Source organism: Corythoichthys intestinalis, chromosome 16 (genome assembly GCF_030265065.1).
Source record: "Corythoichthys intestinalis isolate RoL2023-P3 chromosome 16, ASM3026506v1, whole genome shotgun sequence".
In the NCBI taxonomy this organism is placed as follows: domain Eukaryota; kingdom Metazoa; phylum Chordata; class Actinopteri; order Syngnathiformes; family Syngnathidae; genus Corythoichthys; species Corythoichthys intestinalis.
This window is the reverse complement of record NC_080410.1, coordinates 20,211,165-20,231,272: the sequence shown is the minus strand read 5'-3', so window position 1 is coordinate 20,231,272 and position 20,108 is coordinate 20,211,165. Positions and strand designations below refer to the sequence as shown.

General features: G+C 43.6%; 1 protein-coding gene across 5 annotated transcripts in view; it reads left to right on the top strand.

Annotated features, from left to right (window-relative positions):
* Positions 1-20,108, top strand: part of LOC130904785 (thyroid hormone receptor alpha) — a 94,953-nt gene that overhangs the window by 44,335 nt on the left and 30,510 nt on the right. The window lies entirely within an intron of this gene.

The window sequence follows — 20,108 nt, the reverse complement described above, 5'->3', positions numbered from 1 at the left end:
CTTTTTGTAAAAGCATACATTTCAAACATAACTTTGACTTTAACACAGCTATTTTTTGTTTTTGTGACATCCCAAACATCTGACTAATGTTTTTCTTCTACAAAATAACATAAACAACAAGACAAATAAAGCTTTTGATAGCAAAGTAACAATTTATTTTCACATAACTAAACTATTGAACGGAAGATGACACTGTTGTGGCTGCAACAGCCGGGGTAAACTTTTCCCTCATCACCGCCTGTCTCATCAAGATGGATTTTTTTGAGTCTTTCTTTTGTGGTGACCACTGCCTCGCTCGTGGCGGAGTTCGCCTGGGGAACTTGTGTTCCTGGGGGGGAACTGGTTTGGCCGTGCTCGTTTCCGGCTGAGTCGCGGGACACTGGAGGGTGCGGGGGACGCGAGCGGCCGAGCACGGCGGCGCGGGCTCTGCTCGGCGAGCAGCACGGACTCAACGGCAGCGTCCGCTGCACTGGCAGTCCCTGTCGTTCTGCTCGGTCGTCCAGCGCCTGGCATCCCAGGCATCCTCCCGGTTGTTCTGCTCGGTCGTCCACCGCCTGGCATCCTGGACGTCCATTCGGTCGTCTTCCGCCGGCACCCCGGCCGTGCGGCCCGGCCGTTCGTTCCGTTGAATCAGGTTGCGGGTCTTTACTAATGCGCTACTGCCCTCCAGTGGCCAGTTTTATTGTTTTAAAGTGGATTTTCAGCATTGTTCTTTGGAGCTAAGTTGCATAGAACCTAGAGATGTCTCTTGTGAAAAAAAGTGAAATTGTTTTTGGGAGCAAATGAGTTAAATAATATGATTAAAATTATAAAATAAAATAAAAAACCTTTGAGTTGAGTTTGTTTGGGGGCCAGACACATGGAAATGCTCCAAAAATCAAAAGTGACCCAATATCAACAGGAAGTAACCTGAAAATACTACTAATTCAATAGGAAGTGAAACAAAATGAACAGGAAGCCAAGCTGAATTAACCCGAAATAAACAAGAAGTGACCAAAAAATCATCAGTAATTGAACCTAAATAAATAGGAAGTGACCCAAAATGAACAGGAAGTGACCCAGGGGTTACCCCCAAATCAACAGAAGGGTCAACTATAGCTACAATTGCACAGTAGACAATTTACCCTTCATCAAACACTCATTTAACTCATTGCTGCCGTTGACATAGCTAGATTAATCAATAGGAATGAGCCAAAATGAACAGAAGACGACCCAGGAATGCCCCCAAATCAACAGGAAGTGACTGTAAATGCCCCCAAATGAACAGAAAGTGATAAAAGAAAGGACAAGAAGTAATTTTGAAATGACCTAAAATCAAGAGGAAATGACCCATGAATGCCCCAGAACAATCAGAAAGTGACCTATAGGTGTTTACCAACCAGCAGAGCAAAGCATCTCCATGCACTTTCTCCAGAAATGACTTTTTCTAGTTAACTTTTTTATTAATGTTTTATTAACATAGAAACATAAATAGTAATATTAAAAAAACACAAATATGTGATAATAATTAATGATACGTTATTATTTTAATTACCCAAAATAGTCACTTGACCTACAAAGGTTTAATGCACTACAAAAAAAGAAACCAACTGTTTTAGAAAAAAATCTCAAAAAAGGATGCACTATACAAGTAAAATGATAAACCTGGCTGTGACTTTGGCAATCTGTTAGGTTTTGTGTTGGTTACCTCCTAGTGTGTCCCTGCGATTGCCCATTGATTTCACCTGTTGTGCCTGCTCCTAGTGTATAGACCTCAATCACGTGTCGTCACAACTCCGCCCCCCTGACTGGTGCCGCCATATTGTCCGTCAGCTCATCGTGTTTACATATTACCGCTACGTACATTCCTCCTATTACTGCGTGTTTTTCTGCTTGTCTAAGGAATCAGCGCCTAGTAAACGAACCCAAAAACCTTCCTGACAATCGTTAACATTGATTGATCAAAATTGCGAAGGCATGTGTGGCGGTTGGTTGCAGTAACAGAGAAGATAAACAGTCTATTTAGTACTTGCTGTGTGCCCATTGTTAAAAGGGCAAATCTCGAAAGCAGCACGGTTTGTTTATCTCGGTCCATGATGCGCTTGTGTCGACAGCCGTTAGACAGCGGCAAAAACATCAATATGATGCCAACGTGATCGCAGACATCATCAGATGGAGACTAGGAAGCTCGTCGCCACGGTTGCGCAGCAAGAAGGTGAGCGCAACAACAGGTGTTGTGCCGAAAAATAGCCGCCCTGCGTGAAATGTCCCCCCTGACGGGAGCGTATACACGGAAACGACTTTCTTGTACCGTGAATATGTATTATTTTACCCTGCTTGAACTAATAAATTTCATACCGGTGTGATTGTCATTGGGATATGGTCGTGAAAACCTATAGACTAATACATTTCTGTTCAAAGATGGTTATGTGGCCCAGTCCACGTTGTTACTAAAATATAGTACTAATATTTTGTGTAATTTAATTATTTAAAACCGATGTTACAGTCGTAAATCCATTACTGTAATGCGTCCATGAAAACATTTGATTTTTTTCACGTCAATAAAGCGTTATAAACAAGCGCTCCCGTCAGGGGGAACATTTCACGCGGGGCAGCTATTTTTCGGCACACACCGGCCCGTTATCGATCAAGTTTCATTTTACAATCGTGACAACGGTGACGCTCAGCTGACCAAATGTCGGTTTATATTCGGGCCGTTGCCGATTTTGGGTACCCGACTCCTCATCGTGACATAAACTGGAGTATGATTGGAAATTTTGTGGTCTCAGGACGAGCTCTGACGCACTGGACGGGAGGAATCATCGGTTTGGGCATCAAATATGGATCTGGCGACTGGATCGACCAAAGCTTTTCCAAATAACGGCTTTTATGCAACTCATCCAATGAGTTTACAGCGTCTGAAAGCACCGGGGCTTCCATAATTTGCAAGTGAATCCACCTTTAGAAACTACGATCAATGACAATACGGACACACACACTAGCCACGTTTACATGCTGACTTTTATTCATACCGATTCAAATCATTCCGAATGGAAATTTCACATCAGCTGTTTACATGTCACTTCATCTATTCCGATCCAGCGTTTACATGTGACTGCCTTTATTCCGAAAGGACGTTTGACAACTGCCGTCTGACATGCACAGATTAATCAAAACAAAGCGTCACGTTGCAAAACATGGAGATCGATCGTCAGATCAGCTGCTGTTTTAACTTTTCGAGTGGAAACAAAACTTCAGAATGATACGCCGTTCATTTAAAAAGTTGTGTGGGTGCGCTGTGCGTGCGCTTGGAAGCCATGTTGGAAGTGACATTACTTACGTCACCGAGTGACGTCACCACATCAGTACGGAGCATGCGCAGAAAGAACGCAACCAGACACCATTCCGCTTCCCTGTTTACATGATATAATTTTACTTCTAATCGGTTTGGGAAAAGGAATATTCCACCCCTGTGAATCGGAATGAAATTCCATTCGGTTTGGGCCTGTTCATTCTGAATGAGGTGTTTATATGGAACACATTTATTCGGTTTGAACAAATATTCCGATTGTAATTGGAATATTTGGCTCCATGTAAACGTGGCAACTGATGGACAATATGGCGGCACAACACAGCGATCACGTGATTGTGTGACGTTGGTGATTGGGGTCTATACCATAACGTGCATCCTCCTGTGTCGCTCACCTGTTACTTATTGTCTCGTTACCCCTTGTTTTTGTGTATATAAGCTCCCAATTTCTTTTCACTCATTGTTGCGTCATTTTTTAAGTCAATCCCAGTGTTTCGATATGTACGCCTAAGCCCTTGTCTTCCAGCATTCCCTGTTTAAGTAAGTTTTGATGCCTTTTATTTGATCTGCTGTCCTTTTGTTGGTACTTTGTGTTTTTGTTAATTATCATTAAACCATTTTTTAGTTCACTACTTCTCTCACCCTGCCTTGCTTGCATTCCTTAGATTTGTGTCCCTGCTGTTGGGTCCACAAAGCTCGTCCCTCCTTGATCCTTGACACAATCAAAACTGAGCACAGATCTACGTACATATGGATATATTATTTTTAAGTGGGGTGGCACAGTTAACGCAGAACACGCGTGGTAGGTTCATTGAACACACTAAATTGTCCACTGATATAAATCTGAGTGTGATAAAATGTTGTCTATTTGTTCTCTGCGATTGGCTAGCACCCAATTAGGGGTGTACCCTGGTTACCATCCATCGTCAGCTGAGATAGCAGGCTCCTGAACCTCTGCAAATCTCACAAAGATACGAGGGGTAATGTTAATGGATGGATTTTTAAGCAGCGGGTGACAGAGTTGAGCCCCTGTGTTGAATCCCAACAGATTGTGCAGGTTAACTGGACAATTGTACCCACTGAATACATGTACTGTAGTGCTTTGTGCATGCATGGGTGTGTTAAGTGTGTGACTTTAAAGTTTAGATGTAAACATCACAGGAGAGCAGCGATTCACTCACTGGAAAAAATGAAAATTGATGGAATTGTGTGTCTAAATATTATTTCTTTTTATCAGTTTAACAGGACAGAATATAATTTTACAACCTGTTGCAGTAGGACTACTTTAGATGAATTTATGTACAGTACTGTATGGATGTATGTACGTATGTATGAGTGTGGGATTCATGATATTGGGGGCATTTTGGTTGAGGTAAACTGAAAGGCTATAAACACCGTCAGTCCATCACACTGCCATCTGTGCTCTTTCCGTCTCTCCTCCTGCACATGTTCACTCACACGCGTACATGCAGCCCCCAATGCCTCATTTAACAAATTCACTGACTGAGTTCAGAAGTGCCTAGAACATTCTACTGCATAAAACCGTACAAGAAGAGCTTTTTATCATGCTGGATATTAGAAGGGAATAATAGTTTAATCATATGAAGCACACATTCTTGGTTGATTGAAAGCATTAAATCAACTTCTTATTCAATTATTAATACTGGACATATTTGTCAATTGGAATTATCCTGGAACCCGTGCACACGCTGAGTGAATTATATGAATGCAATGATGCTAAAAGTGTACATTAAATTTAACACTAGTTAAAATAATAAATTACAGCCCAGGAAAGACTGAACAGTATTATTAATATAATAATCTGAAGGCATCGCTACATACTAAGCGTTTGTTTCTTTCTGTTCATAGGCTCAGAGAAAAAAAAGAATCGAACCACAGAAATGCTACTCGTTTCTAAAATGAAATTAAGGCAATACATGATGTGAACATGATAAATAGAAAGGAAAGAAATTTTTAAAAACTAAACTAGCATTTTGTCTATGTGTGGGGTGATGGGATGCGACTTCACTGATGTGAAAACACTTATCCTTATGAATAGTTGTAGCAAGTTATTTGGTTGGACTACAAAATGACAAAAACCTACAGCCATCTGAAAAAAATAGGACACCCCATTAAATACTCAGTTCATTATTAAGAAATGTTCACATATCGTACATATCACACATCACATATCACTTACCAAGAGACTAAGGGACATCCGATCTATTTGGACGTCTAGCGCCGTCAATAGCACTGAAAGATGAGCATTCACTGCCATTCCTCCCAGTTTAAACAAATTGGATGTCTATTGTTGTCAGTGGCAGCACTGGCAGGGAATAATTTAATTTCTAGTCACTTCCTTCTTAATTTGGGGGTATTTACAGGTCAATTTCTTTACATTTTGGATAATTTGGTTATTTCCTGTATAATATTTGAGTTTGGAGCATTTGGGGACTCTTCCTTTTGGTTTTGGGGCACTTACGATTCATTTGTTGATTTTTAGCTTACATTCTGGTAATTTTAAGGCATTCCTGGATCACTTCCTCTACGTTTTGGATTTTTGCCTTTTTGAATGGAATTTGTGGCTTTTTTTTTTTTGTCAAAAAAAAACAACAACATGTTTTTGGCACAATGTGTGAAAGTTCCAAAGAGAGCCTGCGTCTCATGAATTTTTGTAACATTTCAAAGTTGGAACGGTGGGCATGTGGGCTGTGGGGTGTGACAAAAAGGTAACAGGGAAAAAATAAAAAAATAAAACCGTTGATACTTGGATATAGGTTGCCCCGCCAGATAGGTCGCACCCAAAGTTTTCGGTTAAAATTTTTTCTTAGGTTGACTATTTTATAGGTCGCACCACAATATGGGAGATTTGGGGGCAAATTTTTGGATCAGTTTTTAATACCAATATAACTGAAACAGATAAAGCTTGGCTCAATTTATTATATATTGACTGTAATTTTATTTGGTAATAACTTACATACAGCCTAAGTGGCAAAACACATGGAAGGTGATTGCAAGAGTCATCGCTGTTGAGCTGAAAGCCAACACACTGGGCACGATGTGCCTGCAGTGGCAAGCGACAGTGACATGCATCGGCTTCTGACTGTGCGTCATCGCTCATCTTTGTTTGGCTACGAATTTGTAGGGCATTTCAAAATTTTCAGTCTTTTCTGAGCACCAACATCTTACCATACTGCTGCTTTTTTTCCGGGTTGGCCAGTGTCCTCTCAGATGATTTGTCGATCAATAAATCCATTGTTGATTGGTTGTAGTGCCAGGCAACAGTGATAGAAATAGAACCATTTCCTATTTTCTTACATCGCGTCGCTGGTCCGCCTGTGCACGGGTACATGTACGGGCGTGAAATTCCACATGCACGAATGTCGCGTGTCGCTTCGCTGCAAGAGGGTTGGCGATTTTAGCCTCGACGTGCTTGTCCCAAAGAAAATGTATTGAACGCGAGCAACGTCAGCTCCTGTGTGTTTTGCTCCTTTGTCCACAACACAAACAATGCCAAGTTGGTAAAAATATTAAGTTTCTAGTTCTTGTTTCTTAACTGTCTTACGGTAGTTCTTCCTCATCATCATTGATGGAAGCCCTCAAATTCCTCTTCATTATCACTATCGGGTCTTTTTATTTGTTTTTTTGCGTGCTCATAGAGCGCCCTCTTGAGGTTGCTTGGTGACATTATTTTTTGTGAAAGCAAAACAGCTTCATGACGTACAGTTACAGCCTCGGCCATGATGATGGTCTTTATTTCTTCCTTGGGCAGGTTTTGCTCATAAGTACTGTTTGTCTTAAGTACAGTGCATATTTTTGTTGTACGAGATGTGGTATTTCTTATTACCACATACAACTAATATGTCTGTATATTTAGCATACGTAGCTAATGCTAAGTTTTATACTTTTGACTGTCTAAATTGGGCAATGGTCAGGATGGGGGCAGCATTTCGAGCGTATAGGTCGCACACGCAATTTTGGGCAAAATTGCTTCACATATCAGAGTATGTACGGTACAAATATTATATGTGGTGAGCTTTGCTATGCAAAGCATCCCCACAATAAATGGGTACATGCATTTGATTGTGTCTACATATGTGCTGAAACTACTATTAGTACATATTGTATGTGTGTGTACATGTGCATGCATCATGCGGACAAGAGACATTTGGATTATAGAGATTAAGAGGTGGTGAGGGCAGAAAGTAGAGGACAGCTCAGGATGCCTCAATATGTGACATCAGCAGGGGATTGTTGCCTTGTGATTGTGCGCATGTGCGTGTTTCTCATGTGTCATTGAGAATGCACGTGTTCTTGTGAGTGCTCCCTCATGCACTGTACCCTCCCCTCGGTTAATGTTCAGTCTCACCATTTTGAATGCTCACAGAAACACAAAGATGCTGATGCAAAACTTGGGATAATGTCTCGATTTTCTTCCGATGAGGTTATGAAATCTTTAAGCCATTTATTTATTGTTGTGGTAAAATGAATTTGACAGAATAGTGTGTGTTATTTACAATTTAAACTAAAACTACCAATGATTATTTTAATTCATTGGCTGCCATTGACGGTGCTTCATTCAACATTCTCTCATAGATTAGACGTATACTTGTGACAAACTCCTTTAAGTTCACAGCAGAAGGGTAAAAAGAGCTACGTGATTGGACGTCTCTCTTCGTCAGTGACATTTAGAATTACCAATCATTAACATTATCATTAACAGAGCAATGGTCAGATGAAACAACGTTTGAACTTCCATCCTTTTATTTAAAAACAACACATTTCAAATTGGAAATGCACAGATACACAAACAGGTAATAGTATATAAACTGTATATACATTTTTTTCTTTTAATATATCATTGTTCACTCAACGACTGATTTGTGTGCAGGAAGGATGTTTCATAGACCACTCCGGGCAATAATATATATATATATATATTTTTTTTTTTTTTTTTTTAAACTATCGTTGACTGCCCCAGGGAACACACCAAGTGAAGCATAAATAAAAGAATACCTCACAAAAAAATTTGAATTGCAGAACCTTTTAGTTTAAATGTGGAGCAACTTCAACAAACAAGAACATTAGAGTTGCCTTGATTCATCTTGTGAGGGTTACCTAAACATCAGTGATGGAGAATTTGCAATTACTATACCAGGGGTAGACAATAAAAGAAATTTTGGTGTTCATTGGCCGCACTATCAAGACCCAGGTCAGCGCGTCAGTAATTGATCCCAATAATCACGAAAAACAACAATTTGTTTGAATATCATGAATAACTTTTTTTTAGGTACACTAGCATTCAAAAGTTTGGGGTCGCTTTGACCCCAAACTTTTGAACGGTAGTGTAGATTCAATGAAAAGTGCGGCAAAACTGTGTAAAAACATGAATCTAGTGCAAATAATCCTATTCCAATTCCATAATCGCTCCAGTATAGCAAAAAAAAAAAATTGGGGAGCTCCAGGGGAAGGCGGGCCCACAGGAGAGCCCGTGCCTTTGTGAAGCTTTCCTGGCTTACTTTGGAAGTCTCTGTTGTCGTGGCAACAATTTAGAATTCAAAGAGATGGCTAAGGCAATTATGGCGAATGATTTTCAAGCCTGACCGTCGTTATGAAAATTTTATTTTCTCTGTAGTCACGCGGCTAAATTATCACGTTATGTTCAAAACATAACTTGTTCTAACTAACTTGTCTGCATATGTTGGCATTGATCTGCACATCTCGAAGTAAACCTTGTTTTTTTGTCACATCGTAGCTGAGTCAATTCCAGCGTTCTAGCTACTGGGGCTGAAACCTTCTCCCCCTTTTCTCTTCATATTGGTTTCCCATAACTCCTCTGGTGACTTTCTGGTGATGTACATTGTATTTTTTTATATTAGACATCTTGTACAGCAAAAATATGCGCTGTAATTAAGAAAATCAGAACTTACAAACAAAACCTGCCCTAGGAAGAAATAAAGACCAACATCACAGCTGAAGCTGTACCTGTGTACGTCATGAAGCTATCTCGGCTTTCACAACAAACAATGTTGCCAAGCAACCGCAAGAGGGTGCTCTACGAGCACGCAAAATAAGAAAACAAAAAAAAAAAACTATAGCGATAGTGATGCTGAAGAGAGATTTGTGGGCTTCTATCAATAATGATGAGGAAGAGTTACCGTAGGACAATTAAGAAACAAAAAAACTTAGTATTTTTGTTCTGATGACGTTACGCTATCCCGATCCCAGACAACCTTACATGACATGTTTCTGAAACTCCCAGCACCCGGCCAAGCACTGGGGAATAAAAGACCACTCAAGAAAGAGGAAGTCACCGGAGAAGTTGAGGGAAAGTGAAATCCAGTATGAAAAGAAAAACACGTAAACACTGGGAATTGATAACTTTTTTTTTTTTTTTTTTTTTTTTTAAATCAGCGCTTTTTTTTTCTGGCTCCACCAGGCCAATAATGGAGCATTCTGGTGGCCCTGACAGTTTTCAAAGTATGTCCAGGTCACCGGGCCATTTATACTTGTATTGTCGACCCTTGTATACTGTACCTCTACTGGTATGGGGCAGGTTAGTATCCGATTTCAAGTAAAAGCCCAGTTATATAAAGAGCAGTGGCACACTGTGAGCATTACAACTGGGCCTTCACCATCCAAAAATTACACCGTCATAGCAACGGTGTTGACCAGAGCTACAGTATGTTTCGATTAGCGGTGCAACGATTTGCGGTTCAAAGCCGAATCGTACGGTTCGCCCTGTACGGTTCAATACGCCTTTATGAACCGCGCCTTTTCGGTTTTGCAATTAATATATTCCAAACGCTTGTGGAATGAATTGATCGAGCTCTGTGTGCCTGTGTGACGTGAAGCACCGCTGTGGAGAAATTCCCGCCCCGCAATTAAATGTCGGATCGCTGTCAAGCACCTGTGTAATCGAAGCCGAGTAACGCCCTCACTCGCTTAGGAGCGAAGTGAAAGTGAAACAAGAAAGAAAACAAATTGCTATGGGGAGCGGAGGAGTGGAGAGACCGAATTTTGAGGAAGCACCGGCTTCTTTCAAATCTGCGGTGTGGCAACATTTTGGTTTCCCCATGGACTACAATGCGGAGGGAGAGAAAATATTGAAAAAAAAAAAAAATTGCAAGCATTGCTCAGCGCTTGTTCCCCATGCTAATGGCAACACTTTTATAACATGACTCCGGCACCTCAGCCGGCATCACCCACAGATATCACATTCTCAGGGTAGGACAACCCCAAAGATGACACCAGTGAAAACACACGGCGGGCTTCGTTAATATATTTGCAATGCTTGACCTGCGTTACATTGCTCCCTCGCGGACATATTTCTCCAACAACGTAATCCCCGACATTTATGAAATGGCACGCAAAGCCATCGAAGATGATTTCGCTAAAGCACATATTTTCGCCCTGACCACTGATAGTTGGACGTCCCGTGCTACAGAGTGCTACTACCTAACTGTGACGGTCCACTATAATTCATACCTGTCAAGTTGTGCGGTCTCGTCGTAATTTGTACAAATGAGCACTCATTTTTAAATGTGTACGCCGTACGTTACGTTCAAAATCTGCATGTTTTTCGTGCATTACGTTTTTTTTTTTTTTTTCATCCGTTCGGATTTGGTCACCGTTTCTGCAACGAGACAATGTTCGTTGACGCGAGAAAAGTCAGAGACACGGAGAGGGAAGAGTGTTTGTTGAGACGCTGTAGCAAACGCGATGCAAGGCTAGTTGGCTCCAATATTTCCTGACTGTAGCCGACAGCATACAATCTACGCCTAGATATCTCATGCATATAGAACTACATGCGAAATGACAGACTCGATAGCTTTAGTAAACAGCCGCCATTTTAGAGCAGTAAACTTCTCAGAAAGGCTCTGTTGCAGTAAACCTTCCGAGCGAACCTAAGCAACTTTTTATCTGAAATACTCCGAAATCGGCAAAATCTTGACTTGAGTCTATCTTTAAAGGATGAAACAGTTTTAAAATTTTCACATGTCGAAAGTAGACAGAAGGGAACTAATGCAAAAACGGGAGCAATTTTATCAACTTTAACTGTTGATTCACAAGATTAAATGACCTCCAAACATAGCAAAGGTTACCATGTTTTGTTTTTTTGTTGTTGTTTTTTTTAATGAAAAAAAAAAAAACATGAAAGTTATCACCAGTTACTTTGCCAAGTAACTTTTTTACTACTGTGTGTGTATTTCAGTAGTCAGTCACTACACTAGCCAAAGAGCTAAGAGGCATTTTAATAGTCAAAAATGTTTACATTTTAAGTGTTTATTTCATTTTTTAAAAGCAAAATAAAGGCAGTTTAAAAAAAAAAAAAAAAAAAAGCAAAAAGCAAACCGAACCGAAACCGTGATCCCAAAACCGAGGTTCAAACCGAACCATGGGCTAACTGAACCGTTGCACCCTTAGTTTTAATGTAGTTCTCAGAATCTCATCAACAAAATGCTATCTTTGCTTCGATGTGATTGTATTAATACATGAACTGTATCTTAGTAAAGTGCTTGCCACCACCTTAAGACTCATTTGTAAGTTGACTCCAATTGTCACATTCTTGTGTATCAGTGTTAGAAAATGTATATATATGAAATAATATTGTAAAAAAAAAAAAAAAAAAAAAAAAAAAAAAAAACGATTGGCCGAAGATGGTGTCTCTTTCTGATGACGATGTGTGATCTCTTGCCCTCACCACTCAGCGTTATTTTATAGGACTTTGCGAAGCTCTAAACCTTTTTGGGGGGAGGGGGAGAGGGTCCCACTTGCCAACATGATGTGTTGTTGATTCCCCTATCACTCTCCAAACCAACAAATATACCTTGGCCTTCTCTCAGATTCGTGAAGTCCTAACAAATGAATGAGCATGCTAATCAGGTATTGTTAGTGCTCGAGAATTCTTATGGGACTATGTGCTTTCACAATAGTAACCTTTAGTTGCTTCTGTGCCCTGGACAACAGACATGATTTGGACGACTAGGGAGCACTTCGAGGTCCTCTCTTTTGGATGTCTATTGCCATCATTGGCAACCAATGAGTTAAGGGAAATAGAATGTTTTAAATTAATAATATTTTAAACAAAGTATTTGTTTTATGTGTAATACTTTTTTTAACAGTCTAGAATTATTTTAGTCCTTTTTTTGAAGGTGAAGAATTCCCTGAAAGTGCTCTAGTGCTAAAGAGCCTCTCATACTATATCAGTATTAAAGGTAATTTGACCAGATTTGTAATCTTTTGAAGTATATAGGAAACTGATAGACCTTCACATTAATCAATATCAAGAAGTAGCTCTCATTTTTGGTGAAACACTCAAAGTACTAAATGGTCTACCTGTATATCTGAATACTGGATTTTAGAAGTAGAAGAAAAGTAAATTTGTTTTGTTCAGCAACTCTATTGGAACATCACATAGTGTATTTTATATGCTGTAAGTAAGACAATTAGAGATTGCATTTCCAGTTTAGCATGATCATTACAGTTCTATAAGGGCTTCTTGTGGTTTCGTAGCACTGTATGTGCATCCCCATAATTGCCTGGCATTCTTGTGCTTTTAATAACCCTCATCGCAAACTAGTATCTGCATCAGGGTTTTGAGTTCATCATGAATTTGAATATATACAGGGCCTCTTTGTGTACCACTTTGAACAGCTAACCACATGACTGCCCCACCTTTCAACAGAATCTCACATATAATCACCCTCCATCCTAGCCAGACTTTATTTTCATGTGACAAAACATTTTGTAATACTTAGTTGGAGCTCGCAGGCAATGTTCCTCATCAATTAAATTAAATGCCTAACTGAAGCATGGCAGTCACATGAAGAGTTGCTGGGAGTTATGGATTTATACTATTAGTCTGGTTTCTATTCTAATACAGAGTAATTTTTAATAGACTTTTTGTAGGGATAACCAACTCCTCGCTTTTTCTTTTCTCCCGATTGAGACACGCTTAGCCACGAGCTCCGAATTATCCAATATCACTATTATGTGAGAGAGTTGGGTGTTGTTAAGGACCTTTATGGGGATGCTTTGCAAAGCAAATCTCCCCACACATACAGTGCCTTACCAAAGTATTCTGCCCCCTTGAACTCTTCAACCTTCAATCAGAAAAAAAAAAAAAAAAATATATATATATATATATATATATATATATATATATATATATATATATATATATATATATATATATATTGTCAGGCCGAGATGACGAGGTGGACTCAGTTGCAGAGTTTCGGGCAAAAAACTTTTATTTTGAAAACACAGGTTCTTCCGCTGACATGCGGGGATGAGAAAAGTACAAACAGAAAGCGCTCCAACGGAGGAATGAGTCAGGATGACTAGAAACAAAAAAGCACTCCAAAAGGGAGGAAATTTAACAACATAAAATGCTCCAAAAAGAGGACAGTCAGGATTACTATGATCAAAATTTACTAACACAAAGCGCTCCAAATGGAGGATAAATATACAGGGTTACTATGAAAGCTATGACAAAGGCTGCGGTGACTTACTTGAGTAGAAAGACACTTCTGCACAGGACCAGGGAAACTAAGGCAATATATACACAGGCGGTAATGGGGAACAGGTGGAAACAATAGGTGATTAGGTGACCAGAGGAAGGGCAAGTGCGCAGACACGAGGAGGGTGAAACCTTCAAAATAAAACAGGAAATGACATGACATGACAGAACCCCCCCCTCTAGGACCGGCTACCAGACGGTCCAGGCTGGTCGGGGTGGTCCCTGTGGAAGTCCCTGATCAAGGAGGGGTCCAGGATGAACCGAGAGGGGATCCACTGTCTCTCCTCAGGGCCGTAGCCCTCCCAGTCCACAAGATACTGGCGGCCTCGACCTCGGGATCGCACCGCCAGCAGTTTCTTGACCTGGTAGGCAGGGCCGCCGTCGATGTCCAGAGGAGGTGGAGGGGGTGGCGTAGACACCATGGAACTCTCCACCACTGGCTTGACTTGGCTGACGTGGAAGGTGGGGTGGACCTTCAGGGAACGTGGGAGTCGCAGGCGCACTGCCGCCGGGCCTACAACCTTCGAGACTGGATACGGACCCACGAAGCGGGGGGCCAACTTCCGGCAGGTGGCCCGGAGGGGAAGGTTTCGGGCGCTCAGCCACACTCGCTGTCCCGCCTTGTAGGCGGGTGCTGGGCGTCGGTGGCGGTCTGCGGCCTTCTTCACGCGATCTCCTTGGCGGACGAGGACTTGGCGAGCTGCTTCCCAGATGCGTCTGCTGCGGCGGACCAAGGCATGGGCAGACGGGACAGAGACCTCCCGCTCCTGTGCGGCAAACAAAGGCGGATCGTAGCCATGGACGCATTTGAAGGGTGACATACCTGTGGCTGAGGTGGGAAGGGTGTTGTGGGCATATTCGACCCAGACCAGGTGATTGCTCCATGTGGATGGGTTCTGGGATACCAGACAGCGGAGGCCGGTCTCCAATTGTTGGTTGAGGCGCTCGGTCTGGCCGTTGGACTCCGGATGGTATCCCGACGTGAGGCTGGCCTTTGCTCCGATGAGACGGCAAAACTCTTTCCAAAACTGTGACACAAACTGTGGCCCCCGGTCAGAGACGATGTCCCGGGGGAAGCCGTGAATGCGGAATATCTGTCTCATCATGATTCCTGCAGTGTCCTTAGCAGAGGGCAAGGCTGGCAGGGCTATGAAGTGGGCCATTTTGGAGAACCGGTCGACTACTGTGAGGATCGTGGTGTTTCCCTGGGAAACAGGGAGCCCCGTGACAAAGTCCAAAGATATCTCTGCCCATGGTCTGGAGGGAATCGGGAGAGGTTGAAGGAGGCCCATGCGTGGTCTGGTGGACGTCTTGTTTCGGGCGCAGACCGAGCAAGACTCAACGTACTCCCGGACCTCCGGCTCCATGCCTGGCCACCAGAACCTCCGGGAGATGGCGTGCATGGTGCGCCTGACTCCCGGATGACAGGAAAGCGGCGTGGAGTGGGCCCATTGGATCACCCGGGGGCGTAGGTCAGCCGGGACGAATAGTCGGTTCTCAGGGCACCCCCGAGGTGTCCGGACCCCCCCTAATGCCTGCTTAACCTCCGTTTCTATTTGCCAAGTTACCGCCCCTACCACACAATTCAGTGGCAGGATGGTTTCAGGTTCCTTGGCTACAGGCTCGGGGTCGTAGAGGCGAGAGAGGGCGTCTGCTTTGATGTTCTGGGACCCCGGCCTGTAAGAGATAGAGAAGGAAAATCTGTCAAAAAATAGCGCCCACCTGGCCTGGCGAGAATTGAGTCTCTTAGCTGTCTTGAGATACTCTAGATTTCGATGATCTGTCCAAACTATGAAGGGTTGCTCCGCCCCCTCGAGCCAATGCCGCCACTCCTCCAGAGCGGTCTTGATGGCGAGTAGTTCTCGGTCGCCCACGTTGTAGTTCCGCTCAGCTGGAGATAGGCGGCGGGAAAGGAAGGCGCAGGGATGCATCTTCCCATCATGCTCCGCTCGCTGGGACAGTATAGCCCCAATGCCCTCACAGGAGGCGTCGACTTCCACCACGAACTGACGACGGGGATCAGGCATGGTCAGGATGGGGGCTGTAGTGAAGCGGTTCTTCAAGGCCCGGAACGCTGCCTCTGCCGCAGGGGTCCATTTGAACTGCACCTTGGTGGAGGTAAGAGCGTGAAGAGGGCCAGCAATCTTACTAAAACTGCGGATAAATCGCCTGTAAAAGTTGGCGAACCCAAGAAATTGCTGAAGCTTCTTACGACTGCCCGGTGTTGGCCAGTTAACTACTGTGTTTACTTTGGCTGGATCCATCTGGATCCCCCCAGGGGTTATAATAAAGCCCAGGAACGAGATAGAGTCAACATGAAATTCGCTTTTCTCTGCTTTAACATAAAGGTCATTGGTGAGAAGGTGCTTCAAAACTGATTCCACGTGCTGCTTGTGGGTGGCTAGATCTGGGGAGTAAATAAGGATGTCGTCCAGATAGACAAAGACGAAACGGTCAAGAAAATCACGGAGGACGTCATTGATTAATGCTTGGAAAAATGCAGGTGCGTTGGTGAGGCCGAAGGGCATAACCAGATATTCATAGTGGCCATCTGGGGTGTTAAAGGCCGTCTTCCACTCGTCTCCCTCTCTAATGCGCACTAAGTGGTAGGCATTGCGTAGATCTAACTTTGTGAAGACTTTGGCCTGCTGCAATTGGTCGAATACTGAAGACATGAGGGGGAGTGGATAGCGATTCTTGATGGTGATGTCGTTGAGCTGGCGGTAGTCTATGGTGGGACGGAGTGACCCATCCTTCTTGCCTACAAAAAAGAAGCCCGCCCCAGCTGCGGACGAGGAAGGACGGATGAGCCCTGCTTTCAAGGAGGATTGAATGTATTCACGCATGGCAGCTTTTTCGGGACCAGAGATGGGATACAGGCGCCCCCTGGGGATAGTGGAGCCAGGGATAAGGTCAATAGCACAGTCATAGGGACGGTGGGGTGGCAGAGACTGGGCTCGGGTCTTACTGAAAACCTGGCGTAGGTGGTGATAACACTCGGGAATGGTGCTCAAGTCGATCTTTTGCTCTGGAGTGACAGAAAGAGAAAACTTATTAATCACAGTCTCACCAACACCAGGATCGCCAACCCCCGGGTTCACAACCGCCAGACAACGTCCCCAGCAGTCTCCACCCCACCCCAGTATGTACCCGGAGTTCCACTCAATGTGGGGTTGGTGTTTGCGAAGCCATGAGAGTCCCAAAACTAATGACTGAGTTTGGGCAGGAAACAAACGGAATGACATGGTCTCAGTGTGTCCTTGAACTGTGATTTCTACCGGTTCGCAGGAATGGGTGATGGTGAACAGTTTCTCCCCATTGAGGGATCTGGCCACCAGGTGTCGATCGAGTGGGACAGCCTGTAGGCCCAGGAGGTTGCAAACACTCCATGGCATCAGACAGTCATCAGCGCCGGAGTCAATGAGGGCGGGGAGTGTATGTGAGGAGGACCCGTGTTTTACTTGAATGGTGGTCGTAGAGCGAGGAGTGGCACACACAGGTTGATTGTTGTGGCTGGGCTTAGCTCTGCGGGCGGCGCAAACCGCAACCAGGTGTCCCGAGCTCCCACAATAGAAACAGTCTCTTCTGGTGTCGGCGTCTGCGCTCCTCTGGAGATGTACGCATGTGTCTGAGTTGCATGGGTACGGTGTCTTTATGGGCCCTATGAGGTGCGACTGAGGGGGTTTGAGCACGTTGAGGTTCGGACCGCTCCAGTGACTCGGGAGGCGATCTCACAGCATGGATAGGTCTGCTCTTGCTAAGCTCCTCAAGATGGTGGTCAGTGCGTATGGCAAGGGCGATGAGGTCGTCCAACCCCTCCGGAAGGTCGAGCGGTACGAGTCGATCACGGATAGTGGGAGAGAGTCCCTTGAAAAAAGTGTCATACAGGGCAGTGTGGCACCAGCCACAACCCGCGGCCAGGGTACGGAACTGAATAGCATAATCGTTGACTGAGGCTTTACCCTGATGCAAGCTGCTGAGTTCTCGGGCTCGGTCTCTCTCAGAACAAACGGGGTCAAACGTCTTCTTTAGGGCGTCTTTAAATGAGGACAAGACATGGCATGATAGTGAATCGCGCTCCCACTCAGCCATGGCCCAGGCCCGGGCCCGTCCCGACATGTGGGACACCATGAAGGCAATACAAGAGCGATCTGAGGTGAAATCGTGAGGCGAACAATCAAAGTGCATGCCGCATTCAGTAATAAAAGCTTGGCTTGTACCTGGATCCCCACAGAACCGCTGCGGTGGCGCTAATCTAGGTCCTCTTCCAGAGACTGTGGGGGAGGAAGCAGGAGGGGAGCAGGCGGCGGATCTAGCAGTGGGGGCCGAGTGTGCTGAGAGCAGCTGGGCTGTGAGCCCCATCATATGATTGTTCATCTGGACCAGCTGTGCAGCCATCGTGGCTTGGAAGTCTTCCTGGCGGGTGAGGCGAGCCGCTTGCTCTTGCAGCGTGGCAAAGAATTCGGAACACTCCGCTGGGTCCATTTCTGGCAGAAGTGTTCTGTCAGGCCGAGATGACGAGGTGGACTCAGTTGCAGAGTTTCGGGCAAAAAACTTTTATTTTGAAAACACAGGTTCTTCCGCTGACATGCGGGGATGAGAAAAGTACAAACAGAAAGCGCTCCAACGGAGGAATGAGTCAGGATGACTAGAAACAAAAAAGCACTCCAAAAGGGAGGAAATTTAACAACATAAAATGCTCCAAAAAGAGGACAGTCAGGATTACTATGATCAAAATTTACTAACACAAAGCGCTCCAAATGGAGGATAAATATACAGGGTTACTATGAAAGCTATGACAAAGGCTGCGGTGACTTACTTGAGTAGAAAGACACTTCTGCACAGGACCAGGGAAACTAAGGCAATATATACACAGGCGGTAATGGGGAACAGGTGGAAACAATAGGTGATTAGGTGACCAGAGGAAGGGCAAGTGCGCAGACACGAGGAGGGTGAAACCTTCAAAATAAAACAGGAAATGACATGACATGACATATATATATATATATATATATATATATATATATATATATATATATATATATATTTATTTATTTATTTATTTATTTATTTATTTTTTTTGTCTAAAAACAACAACAGTTGGGACACAATCATGAAGTGGAATGAAATTTATTGGTTTGTTTATACTTTTTTAACAAATAAAAACCTGAAAAATGGGGTGTGCAATATTATTCAGCCCCCTTGCATTAATGCTTTGTAGCACCACCTTTTGTTGCAATTACAGCTGCAAGTTGCTTGGAATATAAATCAGTTTTGCACATCGAGAGACTGAAATTCATACCCTTCTTCTTTGAGAGCGTTTGTGAACAGCAGTCTTCAGCACTGCCCACAGATTGGATTCAGGTCTGGACTTTTGACTTGGCCATTCTAACACCTGGATACGTTTATTTGTGAACCATTCCATTGTAGATTTGGCTTAGTGTTTTGTATTATTGTCCCGTTGGAAGGTAACTCTCCGTCCAGGTCTCAGGTCTTTTGCTGACTCCAACAGGTTTTCTTCCAGATTGGTCCTGTATTTGGCTCCATTCAACTTCCCATCAATTTTAACCATCTTCTCTGTCCCTGCTGAAGAAAAGCAGGCCCAAACAATGAGGCTGCCACCACCATGTTTGACAACGGGATGGTGTGTGCATGTGTTTAGGGTGATTAGCTGTGTTGCTTTTACGCCAAAGATATCGTTTTGCATTGTAGCAAAAAAATTTCAATTTTTATTTCGTCTGACCAGAGCACCTTCTTCCACATGTTTGGTGTGTCTCCCAGGTGGCTTGTGGCAAACTTTTTATGGATATCTTTGAGAAATTACTTTCTTCTTGCCACTTTTCCATAAAGGCCAGATTTGTGTTGTGTATGACTGATTGTTGTCCTATTGATAGACTCTCCCACCTCAGCTGTAGATCTTTGCAGTTCATCCAGAGTGATCATAGGCCTCTTGGCTGCATCTCTGATCAGTCTTCTCCTTGTTCGAGGGGAAAGTATAGAGCAGGGATACCCAAGTCCGATCCTCGAGAGCCCCTATCCAGCTTTTTTTCATGTCTCCCTTCTCCAACACACCTGAATCAAATAATCAGGATCGTTATCAGGCTCCTGCAGAGCTTGGTGATGAGCTGAACATTTGATTCAGGTGTGTTAAAGTGGGAGACAGGGAAAACAAGCTGGATAGGGGCTCTCGAGGACCGGACTTGGGCACCCCTGGTATAGAGGGACGGCTGGGTCTTGGTAGATTTCCAGTGATCTGATACTCCTTCCATTTCAATGATTGCTTGCAGAGTGCTC